Here is a 20,672-nt window from a genome sequence, read left to right on the forward strand (position 1 = left end):
CTATGTGGCCCACCACTTCAGGCATATCCTGAGGTGGTGACGCTACATTGACGATGCAATCTGTGGAATATAAATACTATTGATGAGAGTATAGAATTTACATTGACTTATGATACTCAGACTATTCATTATTTGAACGTGACTGCGACCATAAGGGGGGACAAACTGGTGGCGGACATGTACATCAAGGGCGCTGATTGCAACAATACCCTGCATTGCAAAAGCCATCCCCCAAGGATAAAAAAAAAAATCCCTTCAAAGGTTGCGGACAAGTAGAATAGTTAGGGAAGAAAACCAATTAGACACGACTCTGGACAGAATGACAGGTGACTTCAGAGAGAGAGGTTACCTTGCATTACAGTTAGAATAGTATAACAATAAGGTGAAGGCAACGCATGGGGATAAATTACTACAATGGAAGGATAGGGTGCTGGACTCAAAACGGGTATCCTTTGCCTTTACTTATTCTCACCTTTCAGACAGGATCAGTAGAAATATTAACAAGTATTGGCACATCATTAAAAATAATGACAGGACAACTACAGAATTCCAACAATCTCCCCATATCCTTCCCTTTTACGTTTAATGCCACAAACATTAAATTACAAAAAATCTCGGCACTCACCAGTAGAATTGCTTGTTCTTTATTAAGTGTCCAACATAAGCATAAAACGGGACGCATTTCAGCTCAATCCCTTTTTCAGCTACTGGCATTGAGACGAAACGCGTCCTGTTTTTTGCTTATATGTTGGATAGATAAATAAAGTACAAGTAATTCTACTGGTGAGTGCTGAGATTTTTGATTTTGTGATTCATTATTGTGAATCAAGGGGTTCATTCCCTTCTACGTTCATCATCACCTACAGAGTGACAATTATTTTTGTTTTTTTTTCTAGAAATATTAACGGCAAACTAGGACAGATGGTGGATGGAGGTGGAAATAGACGGTTATTATTAAAGGAGAAGTACAGCAATTTTTAAAATTCGGCAGCCAGCAGGGGGAATTTGATAATAAGTACTAACTTGCCTCTCCCCGTGATCATGGTGAACAGCGGGACTGGGCTCAAGACCTACACTGGATCTTCAGAGCTGACAAGTCACAACCTGGCTGATGGACTGGTCGCCCAGCCAGTCTATGACTGAGGCAGAACTCTCAAGTCACTGATTGGCTGAGCAGCCAGTCAACCAGGACAGCTATCAACCAGGACAGGAGTCATGACTCCTTCCGGCAGGGGTCCTGAGGTCTGTACCACTGCTCGTAGCGGGCACGGGAAGAGGTAAGTTCGTACTTGTAAGCAGTATCCCCCCCTGCCAGCTCCGGACTTCTCATTTGAAGAGGAAAAAACTTTGTTGGATAAATGAATTGGAAATGCTATGTATGTATGGATTAAATGTAGAATACAAGGTCAAGTCTGGTAGGATCCCATAGCTGTACCTTGATGCCATGCTCTGCATAATGCTTGTCTCCATAGTGCATTAGGGGAAATATAAACAACATAGCTGTAATTATTATACATGATATTCATTATTATTTGTTTCTTCTTTCTTTTGTCTTGTAGACGTATATAGTTATTAAGGGCTGTAACACGGATAGACCACTCACCATGAGTTGGAGGACCCTCGCCTAATTTTGCTGGCTATATCACCCATGACTGACATATGTTATTACCTATCAAGATTGGTGCCTGCTAATTGCACCTGTATATATACTTGTACTGTTGTTCAGATTGTCACACATAAAAATGGTGATAGGATTGCCGGTGATATGATTGTGTTCCTCATGTTTATTGTATTACCTGAATTACTATGGAATAAAAAGTTGTATTTGCACTGATATCAGAAGTGCCGTGGACTTTGTGCTTGTTATAATGCTCAGTCTGTGGTCAAGACTTTATCCACTGGCTCCAGCAAGGTTGTGAGAGAAAGAGAGAAAAGATAGATAGATAGATAGATAGATAGATAGATAGATAGATAGATAGATAGATAGATAGGAGATAGATAGATAGATGAGATAGTTAGATAGTTAGATAGATAGATAGATAGATAGATAGATAGATAGATAGATAGATAGATAGATAGATAGATAGATAGGAGATAGATAGATAATAGATAGATAGGAGATAGATAGATAGATAGATAGATAGATAGATAGATAGATAGATAGGAGATAGATAGATAGATAGATAGATAGATAGATAGATAGGAGATAGATAGATAGATAGATAGATAGATAGATAGATAGATAGGAGATAGATAGATAGATAGATAGATAGATAGATAGATAGATAGATAGATAGATAGGAGAGATAGATATATAGGAGATAGATAGATAGATAGATAGATAGATAGATAGATAGATAGGAGATAGATAGATAGATAGATAGATAGATAGATAGATAGATAGATAGATAGATAGATAGGAGAGATAGATATATAGGAGATATATAGATAGATAATAGATAGATAGATAGATAGATAGATAGATAGAAGACAGATAATAGATAGATAGATAGACAGACAGATAGATAGATAGATAGATAGATAGATAGATAGATAGATAGATAGATACATAGGAGATAGATAGATAGGAGATAGATATGGTGTGTTTACACAGGCAGATTTACCTGACAGATTTTGGAAGCCAAAGCCAGGAATGGATTTGAAAAGAGGAGAAATCTCAGTCTTTCCTTTATGACCCGTTCCCTGTTTATGGCTTTGGCTTAAAAAATCTGTCAGATAAATCTCTCTGTGTAAATGCACCGATAGATAGATAGATAGATAGATAGATAGATAGATAGATAGACAGATAGGAGATAGATAGATAGATAGATAGATAGATAGGAGATAGATAGATAGATAGATAGATAGATAGACAGATAGGAGATAGATAGATAGATAGATAGATAGATAGATAGATAGATAGATAGATAGGAGATAGATAGATAGATAGATAGATAGATAGATAGATAGATAGGAGATAGATAGATAGATAGATAGATAGGAGATAGATAGATAGGAGATAGATAGATAGATAGATAGATAGATAGATAGATAGATAGATAGGAGATAGATAGATAGATAGATAGATAGATAGATAGGAGATAGATAGATAGATAGATAGATAGGAGATAGATAGATAGATAGATAGATAGATAGATAGATAGATAGATAGAGAGAGAGGAGTGGATTGTGTCATCATCTACACTATGGCAGTAATTATACTGATTTCTTGATGTGCAGATGTTGTTTTTGGCACAGCGACTTCTTTCTTTTTACACTTACACTGGTTCGTATGAATCCGCCTTAAGTTTAGTTAAAAACAATGCTTAGATTTATGTGAATACATGGCACTGTGTAACGTCAAATACCCTGCTGTCTGAGAGTGAGACATCTTCTGCCTCCTCAGAGTAGTATACCGTCTAGAATCCAGTATATATACATTTTTGAGGGCCTGGCCCCTGAGGCTTGTCTCCACCACAGGTCACAGATCCATATACTGAATTGGGAATGGTTGTAAAGGACAGCACAGGGATTTGTTTACAGTCTGTATCCATGGCGACGCATTGATCTTCATAGATCTTCCTCACAGGAGCTGCCCCTTGGCTGGGTCCTTCCCGGAGGGACATCTGGCTAGTCCTGTGTTTTGAGACTCTTCAATGAGGCTCCACGGGCTCCTGTTTTGCATATAGATCTCCATAGGAGCTGTATACACAAAACATAGATTTGTGGTGTCCCACCACAGGTGTTTTTCTCTCTTCTGTGCACCTGTCAAAAAGCCTTTTCTCTCAGGTTAAAGTGGTGATGAGTTATTCTAAGGTTTCACCATTAGGTGTCAGTATTTTCTATATGTCTATGAATTGCACAGCTGAAGTCAGAATTGGGTTAATGTTTTGTGTATACCATGTGTTTTTTAGTGACCAATGGGAGGTGCTCTTCACTTCTGACCTCTCTCTTTTCTTCTTACTTCTGCAGACACTCATCCCCACCACTCACAAGTAGGCTTACAGAAGCCTGTGGAGGAGCCTGGTTGAGGAAGTGCAGTTCAGTCTTATCCAGATTCCCAGGGGGAAAAGACACAAAAAACACGGTTCCTGCTGTAGTTAAGCGAGGGCCTGCCTAATGCCAGGACCCCTGTCAGGAACAACAAGCTCAGTGTAGTCTAGACACAACAGTGTACAGATGCAGTTGAAGACAACCAGTTCTTTTATTACTACTATTTTATCTATTATGCCGTGCTAAGCACTTTAAAGCGGGAGATCACCATCGAACACCCTGACCTTGAATATGTCTAGAAAGAGCAGGACAGTATCTTGAAACAAGAGGACCTAGCCTTAAAGTACAAAGCACTTACTACTGAAGGCCTAAGCATCCTACCGCGCACAACAGGCAACTGGGACATCCTGGACATCCTGGACATCCTGGACTCTACAGGGACGGGTTTGACAATACCAGGGGGCAGAAGGTGGTCAGACCAAAGTCCATACACAAATACAAGTAAACACTTCACTACTAAGGTATTTCCAGGTTCCGTCAGAGTACATTGCTACACTGGGTTAGGGCTCCTCTGGCTAACTCCTCTCCTCTATGCTTCTCTACTCTACTCCACTCTACCTTGCAAGCACCGCTACAACTACCTCTCTTACTTCTTCTCAAGCACCTCCTCAAGCACAAAAGGTCAAGCACTAAAGTCTGTGTAAAGATTTATCTATTTTGTGAAACGTGTACTGTAATATTGCAAAGTCTGACACTAAAGCTGTTCTATTTTTTATTCTATTGGGACTCTGTCATCTTCTATACACACAGCGCTGTGCACCTTGGGTTATTTTTCCCCTTTCTGTGGGTGGCAGCACCGACAGTCTGGGTGGGTCAGTTGCCACTCAGGACTGCCGTGACAAGAGTCCAAGGGACCCGCAACAACCCGTCAGGTCACCGACCATTTTAGGAGCAGTACAGCCAGCCATACAACAAGCAGGTACCAACATTACACCTGTGTGCTGGGCTAGCACTGGCGTCACGACTATAACATCACTGGCTGAGCTGACACAGGCAACAACACCTGCCTGACACCACAGATTTCTCTAATAAAAATTATTTGCAAAGTTGCTTTAATTTTTTTAATGTGCTATGAATGGTTACATGTCTTACAGGGAACCTGTCATGTTTAAAAAACGTCTAATCTACAGGCAGGAGGAGCTGAAGAGATTGATATATACTTTTGGGGATAAGTTCCAGGATAACTTGTCATTTATTCATGTAAATTTCTGCTCATTCTTTGCTAAGTAGTCAAGTGGGCGGTCCTACTTAGTGACTGACGGCTCTCACACATTTTGGGAACAGCGGATGTCTCATTGTATGACTAGACCATATTGATGAACCAAAGACTCACTATTTTATCTGAGGTTTTTTTTTTTAGGACAAGATGCTTTAATTTTATTACTTCAATAATATTAACATTGACTTCTAATAAACTAATAAAGAGATTCATAGACCTAGAGCAGAGTTCCACACTGACATCTACTGGCTGTTTGTTTTTTTATAGCACCAACATATTCTGCAGAGCTGTACAGAGACTGTTGCTCTTAGTCTACATTCCCATTGCATTGGGGCCTAGGAGTTTTGGTAGTGATGTCATTGCGTATGATGTCACTGCAGTAGAGTGTGGTTGGTGGGCCTATTCATATGACATCATCAGCCAATAGTTGAAATAGAAGTGGCAGGTGACTGAGCACCCACAGTGAGGAAAAAGTGGCAAAATCTGAAGGCAGGTTTACTAAAAAGTTTATTTTCTTAACACTTGGGGCTAATGGAAAAATCCCTTTAAAGGGGAACTCAGGCGAAAATCTTTTTCTTCCAAATCAACTGATTTCAGAAAGTTATATAGATTTGTATTTTACATCTGTTTTAAAATCTTCCAGTACTTATCAGCTGCGGTATGTCCTGCAGGAAATGGTGTTTTCTTTTCAGTCTGACACTTTGCTCTCTGCTGCCACCTCTGTCCATGTCAGGAACTGTCCAGAGTAGGAGAGGTTTTCTATGGGGATTTGCTACTGCTCTGGACAGTTCCTGACATGGACAGAGATGGCAGCAGAGAGCACTGTGTCAGACTGGAAAGAATAAACCACTTCCTGTGGGACATACAGCAGCTGATAAGTACTGAACGACTCGAGATTTTTTAAAAGAAGTAATTACAACTTTATATAAACCTCTTAAACCAGTTGATTTGAAAGAAAAATATTTTCACCGGAGTACCCCTTTAATTGGAACTTTTCCTTGTTGCTGAATGTATTTACATGAAATGTTCTGTAATCGTTTCCCCCTGTTATTAGGTCACAGCTCAATAATTAATCTTACATTTAGGAACTCTCCCTCCCCCGATAAAACATTTATGAGGATGATGGTGGGAAGGTTATGATGGATGGCTTCCACAAGGTCAGAGGAGGTGGCCCGGGCATTATTCATTATCCCGCCACAGACAGCTTACCTAGGCTGGTTTTATTTTTACTTGTTTTATAACTTTTCTTCAATTCTGCCAATTTTTTTTTTCACTTGTTTGGTCTCTAAGGCCGGATGAGAAATGATGATGGATCGGGAAGCTCAGGCGGGTTTTATTATGAAAAAGGAAGAATTTACATTAGTTTCATATACAGGACTAGACTGGATTCAGGGACCTGTTTTTTTTTTTATCTGTTATTAGAATTTGCCCCCCCCCCCCCCTTCCCATCCCTAAATGTATGATAGACCAATATAGGGTGCTTTTAGTTATTTTGTGGCTGGCTATACTTTTCCCCAATGGTTGGTCACCTGCCGGACTGTGATGGGTCCCTTGGACACTTATCACAGTGGACCGGAGTGGAGATGTGACCCACCCGGGTTGTCAGTGCCGCTTCCCACAGAAAGGGAGATACCCAAGGACGGTGTAGCTTGTGTGTAGGTGCTGGTACAATGATTACTGAGTCCCAATAGAATAAATAAACTCTTTCTTTACTGTGTAATCTTTGGCAGTACAGATGAACAATATAGGACGTGACTGATACAGACTTTACTTCATTAGATCTGTATTGATTCAGAGGAGTGGAGAGGAGTAGGTCATGAGAGTCCCAACCCAATTTAGTAATGTGCTCTGTCGGAACTTTAGAAGAAGTAGAATACTTGAGAAGAATAATACTTGTGTCCGTGTTTCGACCTTTGTCGCTATACAACCTTTTGCCCTGCAGTGTCAGGGTACCCGTCCTATCAGGGTGACACAAGCCTCAGCCCTAGTTACCTGAGTTGAGCAAGGTGTCCGAAGTTATCTGGTTTCACCTGCGCTGCTAGATAGAGTACGTAGGCTCCTGGCTGCTTTGCTTTATCCAGATCAGTTCCTCTGCTTTAGGATACTGTCCTGCACTTTTAGAGATGTTCACGGCATGAGTTGGGGTGATCCCTGAATTGTCCTCTCTTTAAGTGTTTAGCACTGCATCTTGAGGATAAGTGTTGCTAGAAAGAAGAAAGTCTCTTTGTTCTACATACGTGTCTGTACACTACAGCTGGTCTGTCCTGGACGGGGAACCTGGCAGAGCTCAGCAGGGAGGCCTGATCTGCGTTTCTTGCTCCACTGAGAATCAAAGATAAACTGACTAAGTGTGCATCTACACTTCCTCTGCCCATGTGGAAACTTCCTACAGGGTGTATGTAACAACTCCTGTGAGTGGTGGTAGAGAAGAGAGTGTGAGCAGAAAGGAAGATAGAGATATGTGGAAGGAAAGAGTAGCTCTCATTGGTGTGCAGATCACAAATAGGACAATAACCCTTATAAAACTACAGCTGTGCAACATATATACATGAACATACATACTACTGACATCTAGTGGCAAAACTTATACATGACTTCATTACCGCTTGGCTTTTGAGTAACCAGGCTTTTGGGGGTGTCCCAGCTAGTAACACCTGTGGTGGCACAACACATTAGCAAACTAGCAGAGAGTTGTAGGCAGCTGCTGCCTATATGCTTGACTCACAGAACATTGTCTATACTGGATACACCTGTATCAACGTCTCAGCTGACAACAGGACTAGCTATGTACAATGTATCAGTACGGGGTTCAGGCTGTATAGCTCACAGAGCATTGTCTGGTCTAGATATTATTGTATTGTTTCCTCTGATTAAAATAGTTCCCTCACTTTGTTTATTTCTTAAAATCGGCTTTTCACCCTGTAAGAGTGACCCAGATGCCAATACAGCCATGCTGTCCACCCATTGTGCCTGATTATAATGAGCTCTGTTCCCCCTGGATAATATATTATTATAGGCCCCCACTGTGCCCCCTGCTGAATATAATATATAATACTGTATAACTGCGCTTTCTGGGGGGGGGGGGGAGACACACTAAATAAGAAATACACATCCACCAATACTCCCATGTCAGCTGATTATTGCCTTCTATTGCACGGGACGATTATCGGCCACAACGGCCGATATTGGCCAAATATGGCCGATAATTGTTCCTTGTAATAGGGCCTTTAAAGGTGTGGTTCACAAAAAAAGTTCTTTTAGATTAAATGGTGGCAGAGATATGTAATTTACTTCTATTAAAAATCTCGTCTTTCAGTGCTTATCACCTGCTGTATGTCCTGCAGGAAGTGGTGCAATCTCTCCAGTCTTAGGGCCCTATTCCACGGGACGATTATCATTCCCATAATCCTTAACGATAAACGATCCAAACGACCGCTATTACGAAAGACCTGAAATCGTTCACCCATTTACATAGAAAGATTATCGTTACTTATCGTTCTTGGGGTCGTCTTGTCGTCGCTATTGCGTTCATCACTACTGCGAACGACCGAACAACTTCTTATTCAATGCGAACGATTTGCGAACGAGCAACAATAAAAATAAGTCCAGGTCTTATTAAACGATCAACGATTTCTCGTTCGGTCATTAGTCATTAACTGCTATTCAACCGAACGATTATTGTTTAGATTCGAACGATTTAACGATAATCTGAACGATAATCGTCCAGTGGAATAGGGCCCTTACACAGACTGTGCTCTCTGCTGCCACCGCTGTCCATGTCAGGAACTGTCCAGAGCAGCAGCAAATCCCCATAGAAAACCTCTCCTGCTCTCTAGACTGGAAAGAATACACCACTTCCTGCAGGACATACAGCAACTGATAAGTACTGGAAGCCTTGAGATTTTTTTTTTTATAGATGTAAATTACAAACCTCTGGCACTTTCTGGCACCAGTTGATTTGAAAGGAAAAAAAAATAGTGAACAAACCCTTTAATGATGTATCCATCCTAGGGAGCCATGTTGTCATACAATTGTCCAATTCACTTAATATTAAATATCCATACCCCTACAGGAGTTGTCTCCCCTAATACAAAGAGCAATCCTCTCTCTGGAGGACCTGACATATCCTGCATTACACAGACAGCTCATTGATTTTAATTGGTACCTTGTAATACCTCATCTCTCCTGCGGAAGTGCTGTAGGGCAGGTGAACTCTTGCTGCCAGATCTTCCCACAGATGATCTCTATGGTTTCTGTGATCCAGTCAATGAGGCTTTCAACAAACAGTGGACAATCCCTTTAAATATCAACTTAATAGGATTCCCTAAAGTTAAATTTACCTTGACCGCCAGCGAATTATCCCGTGTCCTTCTCGGCATCCGTGAATTCATAGTCTCCTAACGTCCTCTTCCCATTGACATCCCCCGTCTGTGTTTTTCCGACTTTATGATAAAGTCAGGGACCTTTCGACTCAATTATAATGACAGTCAGTGAGCGGAGCCGCCCGGGAGAGCCTGACAAGGTAATGGAACATTCTGCGCAGATCACTTATTATAATGCAAGGAGAAGAATGGAGTTCTGTGCATCTCTAGTGGATATAAAACAGCACTAGAAAACTTGGAGGACATCATCAAAGGTTTCCAGCCGACTAAGTGAATCTCATCCTCCTCGTCATTTTCCCCACTCCTGGAAATTATACATGTTGGAACTGTCACATTTTCTATACACTTATGTTGATGGTCTGTGATAAGAGAGGGTTCATTATGTAGGGGCAGGCGGGAGAACGGCTTACAGTCTCTGCGGCTGATGTGCATTATGTATTAAAAGTCGCAAACAGCCGCGTTAACTCGCCATTAAGCATCTGTTACATTCGCTGCCTGCAAACATTACCCTTAATGTCTCAGGACAGATTTCACATCCAATGGAAAGTCTACTGCAGCCTAGCATTATCATTATGGCTCATTGTTTTGCTAGGGATATATCTATGTAAACCATATTAGAGGAATGAAACCGCTCTTCCCCTACATATTACTAGAGCAGCAGGGGCCCAATACGCTTCTGAGAAGGAGGCTTCTTTGGCAAAGGCTTAAAGGGGTTCTCCGGCGAATTTTTTAATTTTTTTTTTTTTAAATAACTTTCATCAGAAAGTTATATAGATTTGTAATTTACTTGTATTTAAAAATCTCAACTCTTCCTGTACTTATGAGCTTCTGTATGTTCTGCAGGAAGTTGTGTATTCTCTCCAGTCTGACACAGTGTTCTCTGCTGCCACCTCTGTCCATGTCAGGAACTGTCCAAAGCAGGAGAGGTTTTCTATGGGGGTTTGCTGCTGCTCTGGACATAGGCAGAGATGGCAGCAGAGATCACTGGGCCAGACTAGAAAGAATACACCACTTCCTGCAAATCATACAGCAGCTGAGGAGTACTGGAAGACTGGAGATTTTTTAAATACAAGTAAATGACAAAGAGTACCCCTTTAAGTAAAAATCATGGCCTGCAATGCAAGATAAGTAACAGGGCCCTTATCTATGTGACTATGTACGTGGTCCCCGGGGTGACTGCGATCTTTGCATCCACCTATAGGAGGAATGAGGAACCTTTGTCCCTCCAGCTGTTGCAAAACTACAGTTCGCATCATGCCTGGATAACCAAAGGTATGGCTTTGGCTGCTCAGGTATGTTGGGAATTGCAGTTTTGCAACAACTGAAGTGCTGAGGGTTCCCCATGCCTACACTATAGCTACAACCCTTTTGCTTGGAGATTTATGTATCATTTTGGGTAGTAGCCCTTAGAGGGGTATTCCGAAGGTGTCCTGCCTGGCAGTATAACAAAAAAAGAAAACTTAGGGCCCTATTCCACAGGACAATTATCATGCGAAAAATTGTTATATCGTTCTGTGTAATTGCAGGCAACAGTCGAAAAATCGTTCGTATGTCGTTGATCGTTAATTTAGATCTGAACCTGAAAATATCGTTAATCGTTCACTTATAGTTCGCTGAAATTCCACGTTCGTTCGCTCAAGTTCCGCATTTTTTCACTAATCGTTCCGTGTAATTGCACATTGTCCATTGTTTTGCTGTGAGCAGATGGAGTAAACGATCATAGTAACGATCATAGATGGAGTAAACGATCATAGTAACGATCGTAACTAACGACCATCGTTCTGTGTAATATCGTGAACTATTTAAGGTTAACGTTAAACAATCTTGTTTGCAATCGCTTATCGTTAGTCGTTAATCGTTAAAAATCGCTCAGTGTAATAGGACCCTTACTCTTACATTTATGAATCGCTGTCTGCGCTGACCCTATGTCTGTAACCCATGTTGATCAAGTCCACCTGTCCTGACCTTCCGAAATTCCTGTACAGTGATTGAAGAATGAAAACTAAGGGCTTCTTAGGGTACTATTACACGGAACGATAATTGGCCGAATCGGCCCGATTCGACCGATTATCGCTCCATGTAATAAGTACAACGATCAGCCAATGACAACGATTATCGGCTGATGGTTGATATAGGTTCTCACCTATTTTTGTCGGGCGCCGACCGCGTACTGTTACGTGTAATAGCGGTGCGCGGGCGGCGACTAACAATATACATTACCCATCCACGTTCCAGGGCTGCTGCTGCGGTCTTCTTCTCCCCGGGTCCTGCGCACTGTAATGTCAGAGTGGCCTGTCAGCTGACAGGCCGCCCGGCCAATCACAGGCCGCGGCGGTCTCGGCCTGTGATTGGCTGAGTGGCCTGTCAGCTGACAGGCCACTCTGACGTTACAGTGCACGGGACCCGGGGAGAAGAAGACCGCAGCAGCAGCCCTGGAACGTGGATGGGTAATGTATATAGTTATGCAAGGGCTGTTTAACGATTATCAGGCTGTGTAATAGGCCCAGTAAACGAGCGGTGATCTGGCAGATCGCTGCTCGTTTACAGGTATTATCCCGTGTAATACCACCCTTATGCTACGTTTACACGGAACGATCGAATTCGAACGATAATCATACGTGTAAACGCATCGAACGACGAGCGAGAAATCGTTCATTTTGATCTTTGAACATGTTCTTAAATCGTCGTTCATCATTTGCAAAAAATTTGCAAAATGAATTTTCTGTACGATATATCGTTCCATATAAACACTGATCGTTCTAAAAAAAAAAATAGTTACTTCGAAATCGTTAATCGTACAATCGAGCGAATTATCGCTCCGTGTAAACGTAGCATTAGAGTCTATGTCTGCAGCAATTCACTACCCCTACCCCCGTGTCAATGCCCACTGTAAACATAGAACCAGGTAACATACCCTGGAAAATCACAGACAAAAAGGAGCAATATGAAGGATTTACATGATATAACCTGTTATAGGTGCTGAGAATATATATACAACATCACAATAATATACTCACAGCTCCTTCCAGATACAAGGAACACTTTATCTATCCCACTTAGCTGCTATTATACGGGAGAGATAACATTTACATTCTATACTACAGGTTCAGCAATATCAATTGTGTACTTTATAAAAAATAAAAATAAAAAAACATTTTTACCTAACGTATCCAAACATTTTATTTGACTTCTTTTTACATTTAAAGAGTTTTGTCTTCAGAGTATTTTTTTCTATAATTGTTCGCAGGCAGTTGATATGCAGAAAAAAAACTATACTCACCTTCCGTGCTTCCGTGCTCCCCCACCTTTTGCAAATAATAAAAAATAAAAATTGGTGACTTTGGACTGTTTTTTTTTGGACTGGCACATTTAGAATAATTTTCTAATATTTGTCTCTCAATAAGATTTGGGCATTTTGTGCTGGCGCACTCTCCCTTAAAGCGAATGTACCAACAAGTACATCGCAATGGGCTCTTTACATTAACAGACTGGTGGCGAGGCGGTGCGGGGATGCTGGTGGCACAGTCTTTTTTTTTTAATCTCTGCCCAGATCCCATGCACATGGCTGGTCTATTCCTGAGCGCTGGTCGGACATGTAGCGCAGGGGGTGGCCTGCCCTCTTTCCTCCCTCTGCGTCACAGAGGGGAGTGGGTTTCGTCACACTGGGGCGGGCGCACCCTCAGTGCTTCATGCCTGGCCGTCACTTGGGAATAGACCATCGATGTGCGCACGATGGACCATGCCACCGGCGCAAAAAGCTCATAACGATGTACCTTGTGGTGCATTCGCTTTGAAGGGGTATTCACATGTCGTAAAGATTGCTTTCCAGCCCCTCTGGCCTATTTGTGGCCATGGAGGTGGTCAAGAAGCCGAAAACAGGCAATAAAGGGATAACAAAGCCATGTCTATGCATTAAGACCACATGTAGAGTTGCACGCCTTTACATAAATCCTGGCACGTCTCAGCTGCCCATGCGGCCTCACTGAGGGGCAGAAGTCACCTGGACTTCCCGCACACATCTTTAGCTTGCAAAAGCCGTTCTGTCATCTAATTAGCATGCAGAAGCCTCCAGGTAGGGCGCAGGGTTAACCTAGGAAAAGTGTAGATTTTTAAGCTTCGTTACCTAGCTACCTAAATGAGAGGAGAGGAGAAGGAAAAAGAAGAGGAGGATAGGAGAAGTAAAGAGCCAGAACTATCGGAATGTTGTTGGAACCTACTCAGACTGCGAGGACGATTCCCGGGACTGGCAGGGAGTTTCTAGAGACCCCCGGTGTAGCAGGTTTGCCCTATGCTTCGACCATAGTGGAAGAGCCAGTATTACATCACCTATCATGAGAAGGTAACATTTAGTCAAGGACTTTTAAGCTATCCGGTAACTTTGTGGACCTTCCGTTGGGTATGGACAGAGGACAAAATAACTCCTAACAACTACTGACTTACAGTACACAGGTTCACTTTGCACCATCCTCACCACCAGCTGCTATATTTATTACATTGGTTCTAGATTCATGGCGTCATTTGTGGGGGATCTATTGTAGAAAGTTAAAGTTACCTGCTGAGCTCCATTGCTCTCTGGTCTTATTCTTTCTTTCCCTGGTGATCTGGCTTCATCTGCACCAGCTCAACACTAAGGGCGCCCCAAGAGCCCAACAACCAGGCTCTGTATGCAGGGGTGCCCCGGCGGTAATAGATAGATAGATAGATAGATAGATAGATAGATAGATAGATAATAGATAGGTGATAGATAGATAGATAATAGATAGATAGGAGATAGATAGATAGATAGATAGATAGATAGATAGATAGATAGATAATAGATAGGTGATAGATAGATAGATAGATAGATAGATAGATAGATTGATAGATAGTAAATAAATAGATAGATAGATAGATAGATAGATAATAAATAAATAAATAGATAGATAGATAGATAGATAATAGATAGATAGATAGATAATAGGTAGATGATTGATTGATTGATTGATTGATTGATATATAGATAGATAATAAATAGATAGATAGATAGGATATAGATAAATAGATTATAAATAGATAGATAGATAATAGATAGATAGATAATAGGTAGATGATTGATTGATTGATTGATTGATATATAGATAGATAATAAATAGATAGATAGATAGATAGATAAATATATAATAAATAGATAGATAGATAGATAGATAGATAGATAATAGGTAGATGATTGATAGATAGATAGATAGATAATAGATAGATAGATAGATAGATAATAGGTAGATGATTGATTGATAGATAGATAATAAATAGATAGATAGGAGATAATAAATAAATATATAGATAAATAGATAGATAGATAGATAGATAGATAGATAGATAATAAATAGATAGATAGATAGATAATAAATAGATAGATAGATAATAAATAAATATATAGATAAATAGATAGATAGATACATAATAAATAGATAGATAGATAGATAGATAATAAATAGATAGATAGATAATAAATAGATAGAGATAGATAGATAGATAGATAGATAGATAATAAATAAATATATAGATAAATAGATAGATAGATAGATAGATAATAAATAGATAGATAGATAGATAGATAATAGGTAGATAATTGATTGATTGATAGATAGATAGGAGATAGATAGATAGATAATTGATTGATAGATAGATAATAGATAGATAGATAGATAGATAGATAGGAGATAGATAGATAATAGGTAGATGATTGATTGATTGATTGATTGATAGATAGATAGATAGATAGATAGATAATAAATAGATAGATAGATTGATAGATAGATAGATAGATAGATAGATAGATAGATAGATAGATAATAAATAGATAGATAGGAGATAGATAGATAATAAATAGATAGACAGACTTTGTAGCCTTCCATCCACTGGTTGATCGACAGAAGTAACATTTTTATATGTAAAAATTAGCTGGGAAGCCGGTAGATTTGCCCCGGAGTCTGATGATGACCTCGATGTCATCCTGTCCGTCTAATGTTCTGTCTCTTTGATAGCACAAAGTGTTTAAAGAGCCCTACAGACACAAAAGGAAAACTGCAAAGAACAAAAGAACTTTCTCAATAAAGTTGGAGACTCCCCTGAGTATCTCCTTGAGTACAACTGCAAAGTCCCCATAAGTGCCGGGGGCAAGGTATGCTAATTATCCCCTGACATCAATATCATGAAATCCGAGCCCTACACCTTTAACTAACCCCCTCAGGACCACACTAAAAATTTTTGATTTTTCATCTCTGTGTTCCAAAACTTTTTGTCATTTGCATTCATGCAGCAATACAAGGTCTTGATTTTTTGACTGATGTTCTAATCCCCACGCATAGCAGATTGGGGGCGTAAACCGTGCACTCATTTTGACTTTTTTTTCTATTTTACATTGTTCATTGGTGTTGTTACCCTTACGGGGGCATAATATAATATAATATAATATGTGTGTGTGTGTGTTGGGGGGGGGTCACATTACTGCACATAGGATTTAAATTGTTTTGTGTAATATGTGTGAATCCATGGGATTTTATTGGTAAAATGGATGCTATGTTCTTTAGGCCTTTGCTAGGTTGGGATACATTAGGATATCTGTATGGAATGGCGTGGTCTTCTGTGCTACTTCCTCCAGTAAGAAGACGAATACTGTGCTCTATGTGGAATTCTATGGACAATATATGCCTCTATTTGCCTATGTGGAGGTATATGGCAAAGTCTCCTATTACTCTAGCTCTCTGCCCCATGAGGATGGGGTAACGGCCCATATAGCCCCCCATTTACGTGCACCAATTAGGCGATTGACGCCCTTTAACAGGGCCATGTACGTGCTCATATAGACGAAGGCAGAAACAATCATTAGACAATTTTCCATCCATTATTGGCGGTGGCACTTATTCTGTTCACACTGGTAGATGCTTCCAACAAACAATTCTTTTATTGGTTGCATCGACTGACGAATCAGTGATCGCCGGCTGATCAGAAACGAGCATTCTTACGGACAATAATTTACCTGTGCACAAGGCCCCTAACGGCCCTATTACGCGGAGCGATAATCCACAGAATCAGGTGAATTCGGCAGATTATCGCTCTGTGTAATAAAGACAATGATCAGCCAGCTGGTTGTGTCGTATAATGCAGCCTAAAATTCACCGGCCGCCAGGTCGATGGCTGATGACTAAGTAAAAAAAAAAAAAAAAAACTTAATACTTACCTATCCACATTCCCTGGTGTTCTTCTAGCTTCTGCCCCCTCCCTGCAGCCACTGTTGAAACTTCTGAGTCAGACTCTCAAGTGACAGGCCGCTCAGCCAATTACTGGCTGAGGCGGGACAGGCCCACACCCAGTGATTGGCTGAGCCGCCTGTCACTTCAGAGACCGACTCAGAAGTTTCAGCAGCGGCTGTGAGGAGCGAGCAGGAGAACTCTGGGGAGCAGGTTCAGGTATGTCTAACGTTTGTTATTTTACACCAAAGCAAGGTCTGCATGGACATCGCTAACAATATATATATAGATATATATACATATATATAGATATATATATGTATATATATATATATATATGTACAGCCCTTGCTGCAAAATTATTGAGTTGTGCAATAGGCTCCGTAAGCAAGCGCCGATCTAGCAGATCGGAGCTCACTTACACTGACCATCGGTCTGTGTATTATGGTGCAAGAAGGGGTTAAATAAGCTTTTTGCTTTTCCGTCACCCCGACCCCTCAGCAGCAGCACAGAATGTCAGAAGGAAGAAAACAAGCGAATAAGGACAATGTTTTCTCCGCTCGTCTTGCGATAAACAGCCCCGTCTGCATATTATAAATCACATTAACGCCAAACACAATTTACAGCTGCTTATTGAGGGGCACAGCGGGTTACGGCTTTATAGACAGCACCACTTGGAACTTCATACATCTCGAGTGACTGAAGTGCTGTTTTTAAGTAGCCCCGGCTCAGAGGACCTGCCGGGAACATGTCCTGTTCACAACCTCGCAGCGAGGGACTCAACCAATGCACTTTACCGTAGCCAATTTTCACACAGCTCTCTGAAAGCCGGTCCTATAGGCTTCCATCCACTTCCCGGGAGTTAAAAGCCCGCATTAATTCCCTCTATTATTTCTGTACCAGGCTGCATGACGGTAGTACTGTAGAGATTTTCAGACAAAAAAGTGAGTGGGATGTTAATTGCAATATGTCTAGAAAAGAGGAGGAAAATAAGAACTGTATGACAGCTGTTGAAGAAAAGCTTGGCTGCATCTTCATTCACAAGAGACTGTTAAAGCATTTCACCCTTAATGTATTTTTGGGAATTGAAAGCTCTGCGCAAAAAAAAAAAGGAAACGGAAAAAAAATTATAAAAAATAAAAGGACAAAATGATATGACATTGGATATGCAGAATAGCAGGGAGGAAAGAAATTTGGGATATAATTGTTTCACATAGACAAAAAGAAAAAAAAAGAGGAATCAATAAACAACAAAAAAACATAAAGGATATTAATAAGACAAGATCTAATTAGGAATACACCCATTTATACGCCCCGTATAAAGCAGTGGTGGGTGAGGAACCTGTGGGCCTCCAGCTTGATGCGAATTGTTGGGCCACAAGTTCCCCACCACTGGTATCAAGTGTTGTATGTAGAGTTTATTAATATAACTATGGCAGACAAGCCAAAGGTCGGTCCATGCCCAGATGGCTCTGGAACACCAGACTTATGTGTGCACTGCGCTCCTATGAATCCCCCCATGTAAAGTGCCGCTCCCCCTGTCAACTACTGTAGTGGCCCAGTATGGTAGATTATGTGTGGCTGGATGAAGGATTCCCTGATTGTTGTGCTGCAGGGCACCCGTCTGTATAAGCAGGGTGCACACTGCCTGTGTGCATGGCAGCCTCCATTGAGATTAAGTTCTTCCACATTATTATGCCGCCAGGAATGGGTTAAACTTGTATGCTATGTAGACACCTCCTTTACGCTGATGTAGCCTATCTCCAGGTTTCCCGGGATTATGGGCCAATAGCTGCCGGTACATAGAACAGGGGTGGGAATATAAGGAATGAGGGGCGGGGCTTAGTTTCAGTTCCCATTGACCACTATAGGAGTAGATTTTCCCACCCTGCCTCCCAGTACATAAAAAAAAAACAACTAAAAAAACCCAACAATTTTGTATATATATATCTATGGAGAATATGAGAATGATACATGAGTAATTCAGCTGAGAAGTTTGGGATGGAGCCTATATGCAATCCGTATGTATAATGCACTGTAAAGTTATTCATTTGCACTTTGCTACAGTTACCAGATGGTGACAATTGGTAGAAATGGAGTTAAACCTATTCACATACATGTACTCAGGTACATAACCATTTATTAACAGATGGTAATTAATGTGTTAAAACCATTTATGTTCACACGCATACACTTTCTATTTTTCTTTTTACATCTCTAGGACAACAGCCCTTTCTTCCGGGTGCCTTGCTTAGTCTGGCCTCTCCCCATTGACCTGTCTGGCACGGGTGACCCCGCCAGGAGTATTTACTCCCACCAGCTTAGCTCTTCGGATCATCAAGGCACGCAAGCTCCCTCACCACATCAAGGTGAAGGCACCATGAGGGAGCCCCTCCACCCTAGCCCGATTACCCATCCCAAAGCTTAATTTACCTGTCTGTTGCTATAATGTGGACCCCTTTGGCTCCTTTCCCAGCCCAGGCCCACCCCACCCCTAACACGGATTCTCCCAGCCCCCTTCCTAGCCCAGGCCCGCCCCAGTGCCCTAGTGTGGACCCTACCATTGCCTTACCCAGCCCATGCCCACCCAGCCCCCTAACGCGGACCCTCCTGGCGCCCTTCCCAGCCCAGCCCCGCCCCAGCCCCCTTATTTGGACCTCTGTCGCCCATAGCAACCAATCACAGCTCAGCTTTCATTTTATCATGGAAGCCTGAAGGTTGAGCTGTGATTGGTTGCTAAGGGCAACAGAGGCCATTGCTACTATAAGACTGCTTGATAAATCTCCCCCTATACGTTCTAATATCCAGTCTGTATAGTGCAGCACAATCTGTCATTGAGGCGGCTGCAGACATCTCCATATTACTCTATGGGCCAGATTAGAGAGCTAGACATGATCTGAATGGCGGCCATATAACACTACAGATTACTGGCTGCGGTTTATTGGACACTCACAGATCTTCATGGCCGCCATCACTAATGTCCTGTACAGATCAGTCTTATAGACATCAGCTAGTTACATGGCCGCCCCCAGTGATCAGTGTCCCCTCCGCTGTCCTGTGTGCGGTGTGTACCAGTAATACTTACCAGTAGATGGTCTGGGATGTACTGGGGAGCTGTGCCGTCCATTAGGCGTCTGGGCATAAAATGGCCCCTCAGAGACCACAAGACTTGGTTACAGCTCCGGTGATGGTGGCCATTGGTCGCCGGCCTCACCAGCCACTTGACATCATAACTTTCCATGATTGGAGAATAACTTTTTTTTTTTTTTTTTTACTGAAGTAACTTTATTAACAAGCAGTTGTTTTTAACATACAATGTACTGTGCAGCAGCTCCAGCTAAGAAGCAGCACACCATACATTATTACAAATCCCATACATAGCACAACAATATAACACAGGTGTCTCTACATTATACATCATACCGCATGTTTATTAACCAAAAACAGCTTAGATTGTAAACACCCACTATCAGGGTGACTACCGGAGCCGTTAGGGGGGGTTTATCAAACATGGTGTAAAGTGAAACTGGCTCAGTTGTCCCTAGCAACCAATCAGATTCCACCTTACATTTTCCAAAGGGTCTATAAGGAATGAAAAGTGGAATCCAATCCTCCAATGGTGAAGCAACATATCAATAACCACCTGTGGCTGTAATAGCGCATGATCGCTGCACACTTACTTCCTACAACAGCCGGATCGCTCTCCGGAAGTGCGTCAGCACTCCCGGTCGCGTGACATAGTCACATGATCGGTATGAGCGACGCCATTCTGCTGAGCAACCACGACAG

General features: G+C 41.5%; 1 protein-coding gene and 1 long non-coding RNA gene across 2 annotated transcripts in view; one reads left to right on the forward strand and one right to left on the reverse strand.

The window, feature by feature from the left end:
• LOC138774175 (uncharacterized) overlaps window positions 1–1,768 on the forward strand; it is a 111,222-nt gene extending 109,454 nt beyond the window's left edge. Inside the window, exon 3 of the long non-coding RNA XR_011360255.1 lies at window positions 1,560–1,768. This is a non-coding gene — a long non-coding RNA (uncharacterized lncRNA). The remainder of the gene's footprint in view (window positions 1–1,559) is intronic.
• Window positions 1–20,076, reverse strand: part of SERTAD4 (SERTA domain containing 4) — a 63,835-nt gene extending 43,759 nt beyond the window's left edge. The window contains exon 1 of the mRNA XM_069954821.1: window positions 19,969–20,076. The gene's annotated coding sequence lies outside the window, so the exon portion shown is untranslated. The remainder of the gene's footprint in view (window positions 1–19,968) is intronic.
• Between the last annotated feature and the right edge of the window lie 596 nt (window positions 20,077–20,672).

The sequence above is a fragment of the Dendropsophus ebraccatus genome, chromosome 15 (genome assembly GCF_027789765.1).
Source record: "Dendropsophus ebraccatus isolate aDenEbr1 chromosome 15, aDenEbr1.pat, whole genome shotgun sequence".
NCBI lineage: Eukaryota > Metazoa > Chordata > Amphibia > Anura > Hylidae > Dendropsophus > Dendropsophus ebraccatus.